Consider the following 20,494-nt stretch of genomic DNA (forward strand, 5'->3'; position numbering starts at 1 on the left):
CGCTCAAACAAGTACTTGAGCTTCTTTGGGGCGTTTTGTCGCGCGTTTGTCGCGCGTTTGCGGCCATAGGATAGCATAGGAACGCGCATATATGCTATTTTGAGCGTTTGTGACCATCAAAACGCGCATACGAACGCGCGTTTGGCACATAGCAACAGGCCATAAAAGGACACACCCCTAGTGAGAGGCTAATGTGCAGCCTGAGCAAGATGGAGGAAGCAGGCTGTGATAGTGAGACTCTGATCAGGCTTGTGCGTTCAAAACGCTGCCTGTATGACATCCAGGATGCAAATTTCAAAAATAGGAGAAGCAGGAAGCAGGCATGGGAGGACATTGGCCGTACCATCTGGCCACAGTGGATGAGCTTATCCAAAACAGGGAAAGAAGGGCAAGATATTGACATGTGTGTTCTGAGTGTAAAAAGGAACTCCTTGTGTGCACTGGTGTAAAAACTATATATGTAATAGTCCAGCCCAGCTCTACCTGCGGCCCTGCAGCTGTGGTCTAACTACAGCTCCCAATATGCTGTGCTGTATTTTACTTGCTGTAGCCTGTCCAGGCATGCATGGAGTTGTAGTTTTGCTACAGCTGGAGGGCTGCAGCTTCACCATCCCTGTTCTAGTATATGGGCAGTCAATGTTTCCCGTCATCCACATTCTGGCACAATGTAGTGGCCCAGTATGCTCAATTTGCACTTGTTCCACTGTGTTTTGCCAGATGGCGCTGTTCCAATCTGGAAATGTTTTTGAATTTCAAATTGTGGCCTACATTTGTGGGTCGGATTGGTGGTATAAAGTTGATATGGATATTGTCTACGGTTAAACATTATTGTGCTTGTGGGCTATTGCAGCACTGGCACATTATAGGTGAGTGTATGTGTACAGTACCAGTATTGGCCACATAAATGGGACCCCTAATTCCGCCCACATTGTTTTCCCTTGTTAATGGACGAGTATTGGGCCCATAAATGGGACCCCTAATTCCGCCCACATTGTTTTCCCTTGTTAATGGACGAGTATTGGTGGGCACTATTGGTGCTTCTACAAGGGGCACTATATAGGTGAAAAAAGGGCATTGCACACATTTACTCTTCAAATTTTTTAATGCAGCCATTACACTAATCCAATAAAATGGAATATTAAAAGATAACGAAACAATCTTTGCTGGGGGAAAAAAAAAAATATTTGAACATTATATGGCTTGCATTTGCCAAGGTAACTCCCCCTGTGGTGACATGAAATATGCAGTGAAGTGGTCCCGAATAGCGGCACCATGTGTGGTCCCACGAACACCGCTGCGAATAGTACTCTCCATGGAATGGCTCAAAGAATCCTCAAAATTGAAGCCATCCCTTTGTCTGACAAAATTGTGAAGAGCACATGCTGCCTTCACAGCCGAGATGGCGGTCTCCAATTTAAGATGTATGGGTGAATGCAGAACTCGCCATTTGTTGGATAATATGCCGAATGCACATTCCACCACCCTGCGTGCTCTTGTCAGACGATAATTAAAAACACGGCGCGCAATGGAGAGACCACGACTGGAGTATGGCCTCATAAGATGCTCACCTAGAGCAAATGCCTCGTCCCCAACAAAAACAAATGGCATAGACGGATAAGTGGTGCCAGGCAGTGTGGTGTTCCCGGGAAGGTCAAGGGAATTATTAATGAGCATTTGACCAAAGTCTGAATGCCCAAAAACAGAGTCCAAAGTTAGAGCTGCTGCCATAGGAACCCACATCGATGTAACGGAAACAATAGTTAGCATCACATACTGCAAAAAGAACTACAGAAAAGTATTTTTTATAATTAAAGAACTGACTGCCACTCCTCATTGGCTTCAGAACGCGGATGTGTTTGCCGTCAATTGCTCCTACACAGTTTGGGAAATTGCATGTTAGCTGAAAAGTATCCGAAATTTTCAGCCACTCCTCCTTGTTTGGTTGGCCCATGACAGCAGCATGTAGGACATGCCAAATGGCAATGCAGGTTTTCTTCACGATTACACTGGCTGTGGATTTCCCGATCAGGAAGGTGTAGTGAAGACTGATCAAAGAGTGGCCAGTAGCTAGATAGCTGCAAAAAAAGATTGAAAATCTGGATTTAAAATAATGGATGATGTTTTTTTTTTTAAATATAGTCAACGTTCTGAAAAGCAAGTGGAAGAGCCTGAAAGATGCTTTCGTTCGTCATCGGCGCAAGGAGAGGGAACAGAGGAGCGGAGCTTCGCCAGGTGCACGGTCCAGTTATGTGCATGCCGAGCAAATGGCGTTTCTTATCCCATGCACTGAAATGCAGAGGTGAGTCCAGTGCATACACATGCAGGAGAGGGTGTGGTATGACATGCATTCACTTTCAAATCTTGCACATACTTATGTATATTTTCATGTTCACAGCACCGATAGTAGCTGGTCCCAACCTCAACAGCAGGAGGAGGAAGAGGGGGAGGTCAACAGAGACAGTGAGGCCTGTGCGTCAACGGGGCCACTAAGTCCTCCTCCACCCGATCCCACCCCTACATTCCAAACCCCCACACAGCCTGCACCACCTGTCGTGGAACCCGCAAACATTAGGATTCACCGACCAAAAAGGACAAGGCCATCACGCCATGAGGACCGGCTAATAGCATGCCTGGATGCACTTGCCCATCCTGCCCCCAAACTCTCTTGTGATGGGCTTTTCCTCTTGAGTTTGGAGGAAAAAATGCAGCAAGTGCCCAGAAGTAGAATCACCGAAGCGAGGGATACATTAACAAGGGTGCTAGAAGGCTTCATCCCATGTTATGATATCACACAGGCCAACAATGCACCACAACATCCACCACAACATCCACCACAACATTCACCACAACATCCACCACAACATCCACCACCCACTCACACATACACATCACAAACATACCCACAAACTAACATACCACACCCTCACGACACATGGCACACACAACCCCAATCCTCATACACCTATCCCTCCACCAGCATGGGCAACAACCCCTCCACCACCGCTCCAATGCAATCTGGCCAGCAATCGGGCGGACTGAGAGAGGCCATGTGGGATCCTGAGCCACATTTCACGTTTCCGCACTACCAAAATCTGTAAAAATTTACGGACATAATTTTGTGTGTCCGGGGTGTTGTGCATTGATTGTTTTTGGTTGAAATTTGCCGACTAATTTTACGTTCCAAAGACAAAGAGTTATGTTGTTTGTGTAAAACACACTTTGTGCATTTTTGGAGGAACTGGAACATGTTCGGTACCTTTTCCCCAAATTAAAAACATTTGCTAAGTTTGTGTGACTCTTATTTGGAAGGGAGTGGTTCCGTATGGGAAAATGTGCGTAAACTATGTAAGTATGGTATCTATATGCCAAATTTAAAAAGCATACACATCAAATCCACCCCCCGCAAAAACAATCAAACGTCACAACCAACCGTTGAAAATAACAAAGGCCACACTAATATCCAGTCACCACACAATGCAAATGCTTTTATAAGGCCACAATTAGAGTCTACTTACCGCAAAGTAATAATCAGTCTTTCCGCGGGTGGTATACTGTCCCGCATGAAGGTGTCCTGACGTTCTAAATGGGTGCCCAACAACCCCAGGAGCTCATCAAAGCTGTTCCAACCAAAAATGGCGAGGGTTAACATTCACAAAATACTACAACTGGTACCTTCACAATTGCAACACCACTACTATAACTATTGTATATGTACAAACCTGGTGATGGACATCCGCGTGTATGAAAAAAATTGGTCTTCATGGGCCCGGAGGCCCACGTACAGTGCCCAAAACTGTCCCCTTTCAGTTCGATTGGCAATGACAGGATGGACCCAGAAGCGTCGCCTGCTCTCTCTCCTTCGCCGCAAACGTCCGAGATGGATTGCTGCAACAATTGCCGCAATTGGTCGCCTTCTGGAAAATTCCATGACTGCAAACAATCCACTCTCCCAAAACCCATGAAATTGCCCACCTGCATATCTCTATCATTAGACACCTTTCATATAGACAGGGCTGTATTTTCATAGGACAACACTGCTGTCCATCATACAAACGCGCCTAATACGCGCGTTGGCTATGGCCAAAAACGCGCACAAAAACGCGCCTAAAACGCGCGACAAAAACGCGCGACAAAAACGCGCGTTAAACGCGCATATCCAAAACGCTCAGGTCTGAACCCAGCCTAAAGGGATTGTCGTATCTAAGACAATGGGTGCATATGGCTTGTCTTATAGATGTGGGTCCCACCTATATCAGTAACGGAGCTCAGCAAGGTGGTGGCTGTAGGACTGAGGTCCGGCCACCACCAAGCGGTCTCCCCATAGAAGTGAATGGGAGCGCACTGCCCGAAGGAAATAGCCGAGCCAGCACACGACTATTTGTTGCGGCCCCATAGAAAATAAATGGAAGGCGGCTGCGTATGCGCAGTACACCCTCAACCACTTTCAGGGCTCCGTTCTCAATATAGGTGTGGGTCCCAGCGGTGTGGCTTGCACCTATAAGACAATGGAGGCATATGCTAGATGAGACATACCTTTAATAGAAAAAAAATAAAATTGACATATTAGGCATCGCTGCGTCTGTAACGACCTGCTCTATAAAAATGACATGATCTATCCCCTCAGGTGACTGCCATAAAAAAAAGCTATTTTTTGGTCCCCTTGCCGCCAAAAAGTGTAATATTGAATGATCAAAAAAATTATATGCACCCAATAAAAATGCGACAAAAAATATGTCAACTCTTCCTGCAAAAAAAGGAGTCCATACACAAAATCATTAGCAGAAAAATAAAAAATATTTGACTTTCGGAAATGGAAACCTGATTTTAAAAAAATGCTTTATTATGTAAAAATAAAATAAAGACATATTGTCGAAGTGTATTTTACTGTGACACGGGTTACCATGTTGCTCGCTTTAGTAGCTCTTGGACGTAATGGCTGCGGTGGATGCCGTGTAGGCTGATTACCTGATGAACGAACTAAACGCTTATTCATTGGGTACCGTAATTCGATTGTTTGTGCGCACATAAAAATGATAATTTACTGGGAGTAGATTGTGCTGTGTAATCACGATGTGCTGCCGGCAAACAAGTAGTCAGTATGGGGAAGAACAATGACAGTAGCGATCACTGCTCCCCATACAATGGAGATCACTGCATGGAAATACAGCGTTCTCCTCCGTTAAAGAGCAGGCAATTGTCGGGAAGGAACTCTTCCTTCCCAACAATCTCCTGCTCTGTCGTCCTGTGTAAAGAGACCTCAACAGATTAGGTTATCAACTACAATGAGCTGCTTAATGAGAAACAATTTAATATAGAGAAGTGCACAATACCGTTCTGTTTTGCACACTGTATAGTGTTCTAAACTGCAAATATTCATGTGCATGAGCCGGAAAAATGAACAAGTAATATTTCTTTTTGGTAGCTATTGGGTGGGCCCCAGGCAACCCAGTCTGACACTGGTCACAGGGTCATGTGACTGTGCCCCCCACCCTGTACTGTGCCACTCACCCCATACTGTGCCCCCTTATACTCTGCATTGTGCCCTCTTATCACACCCTGTGCAGTCCCCCTAGTCATTCCCTGTACTGTGCCCTCTTATACCCTATTTATCCGGTCACGGTATGGCAGTGTTATCCGGTCACTGTACAGAGGTGTTATTCGGTCAATGTATGGCGGCAGTATCCAATAACTGGATGGCCATAACTGTATCCCTTTCCCTGCCCACGCCATTCTTTTTTTAGACCTGGCATGAGCGTGAAAAATATGCAGATTGCGGTGCTAAGGACCTTTGCGCCACAATCTGTGTCAGAAATACGCCTTACATAGACGCATTTTTATATAATAAATGACCCCCTAATTGTATTATTATTCGGGGGTAGGGCTAATATCTTTATATTATATAGATTCTAGTGTATTATACTGTGCCCTGTATTTCCCAGTTAGAAAATAATCCTTGGGAAACACAGTCCTCATCCCTGACCACCAAGACCTGGCAGCGCTCTGTCAGCACATGGCGGCCTCCCCTCTCCGCCACGCTGCTCCGATGTGTACTGGGGCTTAGTCTTACACCAGGGCTGGGTTCACATCCTGTTTTGTCATCCATTTAATGCATGGCAAAAATGTATGCGTTAACAGCTGCCTCAGACTGATGCCGTACAGTGGCGTCCCTTCACCATACAGTTCCATGGTAGAAAAAACTATTACGTTAACGTATGCATATTCTTAATGGACTCTGCAGGATACAAAAACGTGGAGTGCTGCACATTTGTATACATCAAACCGATAGGAAATAAAAAAAATTCTAGGCTCCAGCAGGGCACATTTTTGAGAGATTCCCTTTAAGAAGCAAAAAAATGGCCCCTGATTAAAATACATATTTTTTGTGGGAATTTTTGCCAATAGGGGATCACTGGTATATCACTGTCTATGTTGTGGGACTATTTTTAGTAAGTGTTTGCTGGCTGCAAATATGACCTGAAGGTTTTTCTAGTTCGCCTGCCATTAAAGTAAACGGGGCCCGCCGTAAACGCACAGTTCGATGTTCGTCCATCACTAGTGAGCAATATTGCACCTAATTTTCATCCCTCCCTGTAAGTATATTGTCACTACATACTTGCATATGAGGCCCATTGCCTATTTTCTCTGACCTGCAAGGATAATTCCATTTACTTTACACTAGTCTGCAGCTTGCCTGGTTTTAGAAAAGTTAAGTCAACTCTATGCTAATAATTACCGTGCACCATATGTCATATGTAAACATGATTCTTTTGAGCTGACAGGTGTATTCGGCATATATTAAAATTTTGGTCCGTCTGTGCGGGACTTTGCATGCTGCAGCAAGCCACTGAGAAGAATAATGGAACATCTGTAGCTTTATAGCTTCACAAAATATCACAGTTTTAGAAATACAGATATCTTGCATAGATGGGACAATGTTAATGGAAGTCTGTCACCTAATTTTCACCAATATAACTAAGAGCATTGCCCCACAGAAGATTGCATACACATCCCAAGCATACCTGTGTGCACTTTGTGTCTGTATTCCATGTCCAGGAAAAGCACTTTTATTCTGCTGGAAACCAGCTCCCAAGTGCCCAGCTGAAAGTGAAAGTAAAATCAGCTATCACTCCTGACTCGATTTCTAAGGGTACATTCACACTAGCGTTTTTCTTTTCCGGCACTGAGTTCCGTCATAGAGAAAAGAACTGTAAAGATGAAAAAAAATAATAAAAAATAAAATAAAAAAACTGAGACAGCACGACCAAACTTGTGGAATTTAATCAAGATGCAAAGGACCATGATGATGGATCATGTGACGGACCATGTGATGAACGTAGTGACGTCATCAAAGGTCCTATTCCTCACAAAAGAAGACAGAAGAGATGCCGGCTGCGCGAACAAGTGGATTAAGGTGAGTTAAATTATTATTATTTATATTTTAACCCCTCCAGCCCTATTGTACTATGCATTCTGTATTCAGAATGCTATTATTTTCCCTTAAAACCATGTTATAAGGGAAAATAATAATGATCGGGTCCCCATCCCGATCGGCACCTAGCAACCATGCGTGAAAATCGCACTGCATCCGCACTTGCTTGCGGATGATTGCGATTTTCACGCAACCCCATTGATTTCTATGGGGCCTGCGTTACGTGAAAAACGCACAAAGAGGAGCATGCTGCGATTTTCACGCAATGCACAAGTAATGCGTGAAAATCACCGCTCATGTGCACAGCCCCATAGAAATGAATGGGTCCGGATTCAGTGCGGGTGCAATGCGTTAACCTCACGCATTGCACCCGCGCGGAAATCTTGCCCGTGTGAAAGGGGCCTTAGGCTTCCAAGCTTCCCCCTTTTTCCTCCAAACGTAACGATGGTCATTATGGCCAAAAAGTTCAATTTTAGTTTCGACAGACAACAGGACATGTCTCCAAAAATGTAGGTCTTTGTTCCTGTGTGCATTTGCAAACATTAATCTGGATTTTTTATGTTTCTTTTGGAGTAATGGCAGAGTGGCCATTCAGCCCATGTTGATACAGTACTCGTTTCATAAGAATAGGACATGTTGTATTTATTGTGGGGCTGCAGAATGGACTTACGGATGTGCTGTCCGCCTCTATCCTCCCGCAAGTTTCTCACAATAGTTGGTCGGAATTTGGGCCCATTCCTCCTGACAAAACTGGTGTAACTGAGCCATATTTGTTGGTCGCCTTGCTCGCACCTGCTTTTTCAGCTTTGCCCATACATTTTCCATAGGATTGAGATCAGGGCTTTGTGATGGCCACTCCAAAACACTGACTTTGTTATCCTTAAGCCACTTTGTAACCAGTTTGGCAGTATACTTCGGGTCATTGTCCATTTGGAAGACCCCTTTCCTCCCAAGCTTTAATTTCCTGGCTGATGTCTTGAGATGTTGCTACAGTATTTCCACATAATCTTCTTTCCTCATGATGCCATCTATTTTTTGAAGTGCACCTGTCCCTCCTGCAGCAAAACAACCCCACAACATGATGCTGCCACCCCTGTGTCTCACAGTTGGGATGGTTTTCTTAGGATTTCAAGCTTCTCCTTTTTTCCTCCAAACGTAACGGTCATTATGGCCAAAAAGTTAAATTTTAGCTTTGTCAGACCACAGGACATGTCTCCAAAAATGTAGGTCTTTGTTCCTGTGTGCATTTGCAAACATTAATCTGGATTTTTTATGTTTCTTTTGGAGTAATGGCTTCTTCCTGGTAGAGTGGCCTTTCAGCCCATGTAGTACTCGTTTCACTGTGGATATTGACACAATCTTACAAGCTTCCGCCATCATCTTCACAAGGTCTTTTGCTTTTGTTCTTGGGTTGATATGCACATGTCAGACCAAAGTACGTTCATCTCTGGGACACAGAACCCGTCTCCTTCCTGAGCGGTATGATGGCTGGACATCCCCATCTTATTTGTACTTGCGTATAATTGTTTGTACAGATGAACCAGGCACCTTCAGGTATCTTAAAATTGCACCCAAGGTTGAGCCAGACTTGTGCAAGTCCACAATTCTCTTCCTGATATCTTCGCTGATTTCTTTAGACTTTCCCATGATGCTACACAAAGAAGCAGTGTGTTTCAGGTGTGCATTTAAATACGTCCACAGTTGTGTCTCTAATTAACTTAGATGTTGCCAACAAACCTAACAGAAGCTTCCAAACACATGACATTATCATATGGGCAGTCCAGAATTGTTTAAAGGCATATTAATCTTAGTGTATGTAAACTTTTGACATTGCAGAAAGTAATAAAAATGCCTTAAAACATTCTCTACTCTCATTATTCTGGCATTTGGCAAATAATAATAATTATGGTAATCCTAATTGACCAAAAACGGGAAAGGTTTATTCTGATTTTATGTCAGATATTGAGAAAAACATGCATATATGTCTTTTTATATAGTGTATGTAAACTTCTGGTTTCAACTGTATTCATCATCTCTCAATGACATGTATGAAACATCTTTTGTATCTTCATCTTATATTATAATATTAATTTTCCAAAATCTGCAATGGAAGGTTGACCATTAGAAAATGTTGGATGACCATATATGCTTAACCTTTGTTTTAGTTCTAAGTATGTAATTTGTTCACATTGCTCTACATTATAAAGTAAACAGTTCTGCCTTTAAGAAAGGTCAGGATGTGTTCTGTTAAAATCTAATTTCATCATTTTGACTAGCGACCTATAACTCTCAAACATACAGTACACTTTAAATAAAATGTCTGGCTTTGATTATGTGTGTTGAAAAGCCATTTCCCCAGTGGGCATATCTTGAAATACTAAAAAAGGAAAAGTATATGTATGTATTTTTTTGAGGAATCATCATGTATTATATTAACTTTTACCTCAGTAAATGCCTAAAAGAATGTGTTTGAAAAGAGAAACCAGAAGAAACATGTTAAAGCCCTTTTACTGGATTTTTTTGGGATACTTTATGTCAAGTGCCAAGTTTTTTAAGGCTAAAATTACTGGACTTGTGTGAGAAGAGCTTCTGTGACTTCCCCTTAACACTTCCTAACCCCTTGCTCAACATTTTGATAGCATAAAAGACTTCACTATAATCAATCAGAATATAGGTTTTTCTAGTACATATAATATATAATATGCAAAAAAAATATATATATATATTGACACGGTATAATGCAGTAATGCGTTCACTAGCACAGTACAACAATGCAATTTGTACATTAAATACAGTTATTCTCATAAGTTTACATACCCTTGCAGAATTCATGATTCTTAACCATTGTTCAGAGAATATGAATGATAACACAAAAACTTTTCTTTCACTCATGGTTCGTGGTTGGCTGAAGCCATTTATTGTCAAACAACTGTGTTTACTCTTCTTAAATCATAATCACAACACAAACTACCCAAATGATCCTGATCAAAAGTTTACATACCCTGGTGATTTGGCCTGATACCAAAAGGGTTACAATGGCTATTAAAGGTAACCATCTTCACCTGTGATCTGTTTGCTTGTAATTGGGGTGGGTGTGTATAAAAGGTCAATGAATTTCTTGATTCCTGACAGACCCTTGCATCTTTCATCCAGTGCTGCACTAATGATTAGAGTTGAGCGAACACCTGGATGTTCGGGTTCGACGAGTTCGGCCGAACTTTCGAAAAATGTTCGGGTTCGGGATCCGAACTCGACCCGAACTTCATCCCGAACCCGAACCCCATAGAAGTCAATGGGGACCCGAACTTTTGGGCACTAAAAAGGCTGTAAAACACACCCGGAAAGGGCTAGAGGGCTGCAAAAGGCAGCAAAATGTAGTTAAATCCCCTGCAAACAAATGTAGATAGGGAAATGATGAGTTAACATAAAATAAATAAAAATTAAACAATATTAATTGGAGTGAGGTCCCATAGCACAGAATCAGGCTTCAAGTCACCCACCAATGGAGAAGGTCACTTACTATTATTTTGACCACAGCACCCAGACAAAGGAGAGAGGTCCCACAGCAGAGAACCAGGCATCATATCACCCACCACAGGAGTAGGCCACCATTTAGTTACTTTGACCCCTACACCCAGACGGAGGAGAGAGGTTACACAGCAGAGAATCAGGCATTTAGATCACCCACCACAGGAGTAGGCCACCATTGAATCAGACCCCGGCAACCATGTCAGATGGCACAAGCATAAGCTTTATATCAATCAGCACAGGAGAAGGCGACTTTGACAGACTTTGACCCCTACACCCGGACGGAGGAGAGAGGTTTCACAGCAGAGAATCAGGCATTTAGATCACCCACCACAGGAGTAGGCCCCAATTTAATGGGACCCCGGCAACCATGTCAGATGGCACAACCATCAGCTTCATATCAATCAGCACAGGAGAAGGCGACTTTGAAAGACTTTGACCCCTACACCCAGACGGAGGAGAGAGGTTTCACAGCAGAGAATCAGGCATTTAGATCACCCACCACAGGAGTAGGCCCCCATTGAATCAGACCCTGGCAACCATGTCAGATGGCACAACCATCAGCTTTATATCAATCAGCACAGGAGAAGGCGACTTTGAAAGACTTTGACCCCTACACCCAGATGGAGGAGAGAGGTTTCACAGCAGAGAATCAGGCATCATATCAACCACCACAGGAGAAGCCACCATTTAGTTACTTTGACCCCTGCACCCAGGAAGAGGAGAGAGGCACCACAGCACATATTCTGGCATCATATCAGCCACCACAGGAGAAGCCACCATTGAGTTACTTTGACCCCCGCACCCAGGAAGAGGAGAGAGGCACCACAGCACATATTCTGGCATCATATCAGCCACCACAGGAGAAGCCACCATTGAGTTACTTTGACCCCCGCACCCAGGAAGAGGAGTGAGGCACCACAGCACATATTCTGGCATCATATCAGCCACCACAGGAGAAGCCACCATTGAGTTACTTTGACCCCTGCACCCAGGAAGAGGAGAGAGGCCCCACAGCACATATTCTGGCATCATATCAGCCACCACAGGAGAAGCCACCATTTAGTTACTTTGACCCCTTCACCCAAACAGAGGAGAGAGGTTCCACATCAGAGAATCAGGCATCATATCAACCACCACAGGAGTAGGCCACAATTTAATGGGACCCCGGCAACCATGTCAGATGGCACAACCATCAGCTTCATATCAATCAGCACAGGAGAAGGCGACTTTGAAAGACTTTGACCCCTACACCCAGACGGAGGAGAGAGGTTTCACAGCAGAGAATCAGGCATTTAGATCACCCACCACAGGAGTAGGCCCCCATTGAATCAGACCCTGGCAACCATGTCAGATGGCACAACCATCAGCTTTATATCAATCAGCACAGGAGAAGCCACCATTGAGTTACTTTGACCCCTGCACCCAGGAAGAGGAGAGAGGCCCCACAGCACATATTCTGGCATCATATCAGCCACCACAGGAGAAGCCACCATTGAGTTACTTTGACCCCCGCACCCAGGAAGAGGAGAGAGGCACCACAGCACATATTCTGGCATCATATCAGCCACCACAGGAGAAGCCACCATTTAGTTACTTTGACCCCTGCACCCAGGAAGAGGAGAGAGGCACCACAGCACATATTCTGGCATCATATCAGCCACCACAGGAGAAGCCACCATTTAGTTACTTTGACCCCTGCACCCAGGAAGAGGAGAGAGGCACCACAGCACATATTCTGGCATCATATCAGCCACCACAGGAGAAGCCACAATTGAGTTACTTTGACCCCTGCACCCAGGAAGAGGAGAGAGGCCCCACAGCACATATTCTGGCATCATACTAACCACCACAGGAGAAGCCACCATTGAGTTACTTTGACCCCTGCACCCAGGAAGAGGAGAGAGGCCCCACAGCACATATTCTGGCATCATATCAGCCACCACAGGAGAAGCCACCATTTAGTTACTTTGACCCCTGCACCCAGGAAGAGGAGAGAGGCCCCACAGCACATATTCTGGCATCATATCAGCCACCACAGGAGAAGCCACCATTTAGTTACTTTGACCCCTGCACCGAGGAAGAGGAGAGAGGCACCACAGCACATATTCTGGCATCATATCAGCCACCACAGGAGAAGCCACCATTGAGTTACTTTGACCCCTGCACCCAGGAAGAGGAGAGAGGCCCCACAGCACATATTCTGGCATCATATCAGCCACCACAGGAGAAGCCACCATTGAGTTACTTTGACCCCCGCACCCAGGAAGAGGAGAGAGGCACCACAGCACATATTCAGGCATCATATCACACACCACAGGAGAAGGCCTCTTTCAGTGATTTAGGCCTTTGGACCCAGACAGAGGAGAGAGGCACCACAGCACATATTCTGGCATCATATCAGCCACCACAGGAGAAGCCACCATTGAGTTACTTTGACCCCTGCACCCAGGAAGAGGAGAGAGGCCCCACAGCACATATTCTGGCATCATATCAGCCACCACAGGAGAAGCCACCATTTAGTTACTTTGACCCCTGCACCCAGGAAGAGGAGAGAGGCACCACAGCACATATTCTGGCATCATATCAGCCACCACAGGAGTAGGCCACAATTTAGTTTATTTGACCCCTGCACCCAGGAAGAGGAGAGAGGCCCCACAGCACATATTCTGGCATCATATCAGCCACCACAGGAGAAGCCACCATTGAGTTACTTTGACCCCCGCACCCAGGAAGAGGAGAGAGGCACCACAGCACATATTCAGGCATCATATCACACACCACAGGAGAAGGCCTCTTTCAGTGATTTAGGCCTTTGGACCCAGACAGAGGAGAGAGGCACCACAGCACATATTCTGGCATCATATCAGCCACCACAGGAGAAGCCACCATTGAGTTACTTTGACCCCTGCACCCAGGAAGAGGAGAGAGGCCCCACAGCACATATTCTGGCATCATATCAGCCGCCACAGGAGAAGCCACCATTTAGTTACTTTGACCCCTGCACCCAGGAAGAGGAGAGAGGCACCACAGCACATATTCTGGCATCATATCAGCCACCACAGGAGAAGCCACGATTGAGTTACTTTGACCCCTGCACCCAGGAAGAGGAGAGAGGCCCCACAGCACATATTCTGGCATCATACTAACCACCACAGGAGAAGCCACCATTGAGTTACTTTGACCCCTGCACCCAGGAAGAGGAGAGAGGCCCCACAGCACATATTCTGGCATCATATCAGCCACCACAGGAGAAGCCACCATTTAGTTACTTTGACCCCTGCACCCAGGAAGAGGAGAGAGGCCCCACAGCACATATTCTGGCATCATATCAGCCACCACAGGAGAAGCCACCATTTAGTTACTTTGACCCCTGCACCGAGGAAGAGGAGAGAGGCACCACAGCACATATTCTGGCATCATATCAGCCACCACAGGAGAAGCCACCATTGAGTTACTTTGACCCCTGCACCCAGGAAGAGGAGAGAGGCCCCACAGCACATATTCTGGCATCATATCAGCCACCACAGGAGAAGCCACCATTGAGTTACTTTGACCCCCGCACCCAGGAAGAGGAGAGAGGCACCACAGCACATATTCAGGCATCATATCACACACCACAGGAGAAGGCCTCTTTCAGTGATTTAGGCCTTTGGACCCAGACAGAGGAGAGAGGCACCACAGCACATATTCTGGCATCATATCAGCCACCACAGGAGAAGCCACCATTGAGTTACTTTGACCCCTGCACCCAGGAAGAGGAGAGAGGCCCCACAGCACATATTCTGGCATCATATCAGCCACCACAGGAGAAGCCACCATTTAGTTACTTTGAACCCTGCACCCAGGAAGAGGAGAGAGGCACCACAGCACATATTCTGGCATCATATCAGCCACCACAGGAGTAGGCCACAATTTAGTTTATTTGACCCCTGAACCCAGGAAGAGGAGAGAGGCCCCACAGCACATATTCTGGCATCATATCACACACCACAGGAGAAGGCCTCTTTCAGTGATTTAGGCCTTTGGACCCAGACAGAGGAGAGAGGTCAGAGATTAGCTTCATATCCCCCAGCACAGCAGAAGACCGCTTTATTTGACTTAGGCCTCAGCACCCAGACAGAAGACAGAGGTAGCATGGCAGAGGTTATGGCTTCATGTCACCCGTTAGTTTAACCGGCCACTTTCATCTGGTTAGGCCCCGGCGCCCAGACAGAGAAGAGTTTCATTCAACTGTGGGTTTCATAAAATTTGTATCAAATAAAGAAGTGGCCCGTAGCACAACAAGACATGTTTTAGGCAGTTAATAAGGACTACTCTGCACAAGGGAGGGACAGGTCCTGTGGGATCCATGCCTGGTTCATCTTTATGAAGGTCAGCTTGTCCACGTTGGCTGTGGACAGGCGGCTGCGCTTGTCAGTAATGACGCCCCCTGCCGTGCTGAATACGCGTTCAGATAAAACGCTGGCCGCCGGGCAGGAAAGCACCTCCAAGGCATAACATGCTAACTCTGGCCACGTGGACAATTTCGAAACCCAGTAGTTGAATGGGGCCGAACCATCCGTCAGGATGTGGAGGGGTGTGCAGACATACTGTTCAACCATGTTAGTGAAATGCTGCCTCCTGCTAACACGTTCCGTATCAGGTGTCGGTGCAGATAGCTGTGGCGTGGAGACAAAACTTTTCCACATTTCTGCCATGCTAACCCTGCCCTCAGATAAGCTGGCCGTGACACAGCTGCGTTGGCGACCTCTTGCCACTCCTCTGCCTTCACCTTCCACCTATTCCCCTGTGACATGTGGGAATGCTCTCAAGAGCGCCTCTATCAGCGTGCGCTTGTACTCGCGCATCTTACGGTCGCGCTCCAGTTCAGGAATTAAAGTGGGCACATTGTCTTTATACCGGGGATCCAGCAGGGTGGCCACCCAGTAGTCTGCACACGTTAAAACGTGGGCAACTCTGCTGTCGTTGCGCAGGCATTGGAGCATATATTCGCTCATGTGGACCAGGCTACCCATGGGTAAGGACAAGCTGTCCTCTGTGGGAGGCGTATCGTCATCGTCCACCGTATCCCCCCAGCCACGCACCAGTGATGGGCCTGGGCTGCCACCCCGCTGTGAACTTGCGTCATCCTCGTCCCCCTCCACCTCCTCCTCCTCATCCTCCTCGTCCTCCAGTACAGTGCCTTGGCTGGCGACTTGTGAACCTGTCCTCTGCTGCTTAAACAAACCTCCCTCTGAGCCACTTCGAACAGACTGGCCCGAAAGTGTTAGAAACGAGCCCTCATCCTCCTCCACCTGGGCCACCTCCTCTAACATCATTGCCCTAAGTGTTTTCTCAAGGAGACATAGAAGTGGTATTGTAACGCTGATAACAGTGTCATCGCCACTGGCCATGTTGGTGGAGTACTCGAAACAGCGCAGCAGGGCACACAGGTCTCGCATGGAGGCCCAATCATTGGTGGTGAAGTGGTGCTGTTCGGCAGTACGACTGACGCGAGCGTGCTGCAGCTGAAACTCCACTATGGCCTGCTGCTGCTCGCACAGTCTCTCCAGCATGTGCAAGGTGGAGTTCCACCGGGTGGGCACGTCGCATATGAGGCGGTGAGCGGGAAGGCCGAAGTTCCGCTGTAGCGCAGACAGGCGAGCAGCGGCAGGATGTGAACGGCGGAAGCGCGCACAGACGGCCCGCACTTTATGCAGCAGCTCTGACATGTTGGGGTAGTGGTGAATGAACCTCTGCACCACCAAGTTCAGCACATGCGCCAGGCAAGGGATGTGCGTCAAACCGGCTAGTCCCAGAGCTGCCACGAGATTTCGCCCATTATCGCATACCACCAGGCCTGGCTTGAGGCCCACCGGCAGAAACCACTTGTCGGTCTGTTGTTCAATACCCCGCCACAACTCCTGTGCGGTGTGGGGCCTGTCCCCCAAACATATGAGTTTCAGAATGGCCTGCTGACGTTTACCCCGGGCTGTGCTGAAGTAGGTGGTGAAGGTGTGTGGCTGACCGGATGAGCTGGTGGAAGCAGTGGAGGAGGAAGCCGAGTAGGAGGAGGAGGCTACAGGAGGCAGAGAATGATGCCCTGCGATCCTAGGGGGCGGAAGGACGTGCGCCAAGGAACTGTCCGCCGGGGGCCCAGCCGCCACTACATTCATCCAGTGTGCAGTTAGTGAGATATAGCGTCCCTGGCCGTGCTTACTGGTCCACGTATCTGTGGTTAGGTGGACCTTGCCACAAATGGCGTTGCGCAGTGCACACTTGATTTTATCGGACACTTGCATGTGCAGGGAAGGCACGGCTGTCTTGGAGAAGTAGTGGCGGCTGGGAACCACATACTGCGGGACAGCCATGGCCATCAGCTTTTTGAAGCTGTCTGTGTCCACCAGCCGGAATGACAGCATTTCAAAGGCCAGCAGTTTAGAAATGCTGGCGTTCAGGCCAAGGGCTCGAGGGTGACTCGGGGGGAATTTGCGCTTCCTCTCTAAGGTTTGAGATATTGAGAGCTGAACGCTGCTGTGTGATATAGTGGAGACGCTAGTTGACGGTGGCGGTGGTGGTGGTGTCGGTGGCACATCCTCTGTTTGCTGCTTGGCAGGTGGCAACATTCCTCTCGAGGCGGAAGCCGAGGCAGCAGCGGTAGAGGGAGCAGGGGGAGCCTCAGCGAGTGCCTGGTTTTTAAGGTGTGTACCCCACTGCAGTTCATGCTTTGCATGTAGATGCCTGGTCATGCAGGTTGTGCTGAGGTTCAGAACGTTAATGCCTCGCCTCAGGCTCTGATGGCAGAGCGTGCAAGTCACTCGGGTCTTGTCGGTAGGACATTGTTTAAAGAAGTGCCATGCCAGGGAACTCTTTGAAGCTGCCTTTGTGGGGCTGGGTCCCTGTTGGCGATGTCCAGTAGCAGGCGAACTCTGGGGGCGGCGGCTCGTCTGCTTTGGCCCCCTGCTCCCTCTTTGGCTTCGCTGTTGTCTCGGTCTCACCACTACCTCTTCCTCTGAACTGTGAAAGTCATCGCCACGACCTTCAGTCCATGTGGGGTCTAAGACCTCATCGTCCTCTGCATCGTCTTCCACCCAGTCTCCCTCCCTGACCTCCTCCTGTTCAGTCTGCACACTGCAAAAAGACGCGGCAGTGGGCACCTGTGTTTCGTCATCATCAGAGAGTCGGTGACTCTGCTGTGGTGGTATTCCCATGTCCTCTTCATCTGGAGACATAAGTGGTTGTGCGTCAGTGCATGGTATGTCTTCCTCCACTGGGGAAGGGCTAGGTGGACGCCCCTGGGAAACCCTGGAAGCAGAGTCTTCAAACAGAAGAAGAGACTGCTGCATAACTTGTGGCTCAGACCGTTTCCCTGATATGCTTGGGGGTGATGTGACAGACTGATGGGCTTGGTTTTCAGGTGCCACCTGTGCGCTTTCCGCAGAAGACTGGGTGGAAGACCATGTGGTGAACGTGCTGGAAGCACTGTCGGCCACCCAATCGATTAATGCCTGTACCTGCTCAGGCCTTACCATCCTAAGAGTGGCATTGTGCCCCACGAGATATTGCGGTACATTCTGCCGGCTAGTTGAGGGAGTTCGTTCCCTACTGTGTGCGCCTGGGGCCGAACGGCCACGTCCTCTACCAGCAACAGAGGCTCCACGGACACCACCACGACCGCGTCCTCGTCCCTTAATAGTATTTTTCTTCATTGTTGCGATTCAACTCGCACCACAATGAAATATATTATTTTTTATAAGCAAAATCCCCTCACTGGAATACTTTCAGTCTTTTGACTGTATGGATTACAGATGGAATGACTGTTATATGTGAGTACCGCTTTCTTTGACAGATTCTAGTATGGGTACATATATGTTTTCCCAACCCCAGCACATTAGTTTGCTAATTCCAGATGTATGAAACGCAGGCCTAACTGTATCTAGTATATTGAACGCCAGATAAACTAACTTGGCCTTTTTTAAATAAAAAAAATTCCCTCACTGGAATACTTTCAGTCTTTTGACTGTATGGATTACAGATGGAATGACTGTTATATGTGAGTACCGCTTTCTTTGACAGATTCTAGTATGGGTACATATATGTTTTCCCAACCCCAGCACATTAGTTTGCTAATTCCAGATGTATGAAACGCAGGCCTAACTGTATCTAGTATATTGAACGCCAGATAAACTAACTTGGCCTTTTTTAAATAAAAAAAATTCCCTCACTGGAATACTTTCAGTCTTTTGACTGTATGGATTACAGATGGAATGAATGTTATATGTGAGTACCGCTTTCTTTGACAGATTCTAGTATGGGTACATATATGTTTTCCCAACCCCAGCAAATTAGTTTGCTAATTCCAGATGTATGAAACGCAGGCCTAACTGTATCTAGTATATTGAACGCCAGATAAACTAACTTGGCCTTTTTTAAATAAAAAAAATTCCCTCACTGGAATACTTTCAGTCTTTTGACTGTATGGATTACAGATGGAATGACTGTTATATGTGAGTACCGCTTTCTTTGACAGATTCTAGTATGGGTACATATATGTTTTCCCAACCCCAGCACATTAGTTTGCTAATTCCAGATGTATGAAACGCAGGCCTAACTGTATCTAGTATATTGAACGCCAGATAAACTAACTTGGCCTTTTTTAAATAAAAAAAATTCCCTCACTGGAATACTTTCAGTCTTTTGACTGTATGGATTACAGATGGAATGAATGTTATATGTGAGTACCGCTTTCTTTGACAGATTCTAGTATGGGTACATATATGTTTTCCCAACCCCAGCAAATTAGTTTGCTAATTCCAGATGTATGAAACGCAGGCCTAACTGTATCTAGTATATTGAACGCCAGATAAACTAACTTGGCCTTTTTTAAATAAAAAAAATCCCCTCACTGGAATACTTTCAGTCTTTTGACTGTATGGATTACAGATGGAATGACTGTTATATGTGAGTACCGCTTTCTTTGACAGATTCTAGTATGGGTACATATATGTTTTCCCAACCCCAGCACATTAGTTTGCTAATTCCAGATGTATGAAACGCAGGCCTAACTGTATCTAGTATATTGAACGCCAGATAAACTAACTTGGCCTTTTTTAAATAAATAAAAAATTCCCTCACTGGAATACTTTCAGTCTTTTGACTGTATGGATTACAGATGGAATGACTGTTATATGTGAGTACCGCTTTCTTTGACAGATTCTAGTATGGGTACATATATGTTTTCCCAACCCCAGCACATTAGTTTGCTAATTCCAGATGTATGAAACGCAGGCCTAACTGTATCTAGTATATTGAACGCCAGATAAACTAACTTGGCCTTTTTTAAATAAAAAAAATTCCCTCACTGGAATACTTTCAGTCTTTTGACTGTATGGATTACAGATGGAATGACTGTTATATGTGAGTACCGCTTTCTTTGATAGAGATGGCCCGAACTATCCGACGGCGAACAGTTCCCGGCGAACATAGCTTGTTCGCGTTCGCCTCTGCCGGGCGAACACATGCGATGTTCGGTCCGCCCCCTATACATCATCATTG

The sequence above is a fragment of the Bufo bufo genome, chromosome 10 (assembly GCF_905171765.1).
Source record: "Bufo bufo chromosome 10, aBufBuf1.1, whole genome shotgun sequence".
Classification (NCBI taxonomy): domain Eukaryota; kingdom Metazoa; phylum Chordata; class Amphibia; order Anura; family Bufonidae; genus Bufo; species Bufo bufo.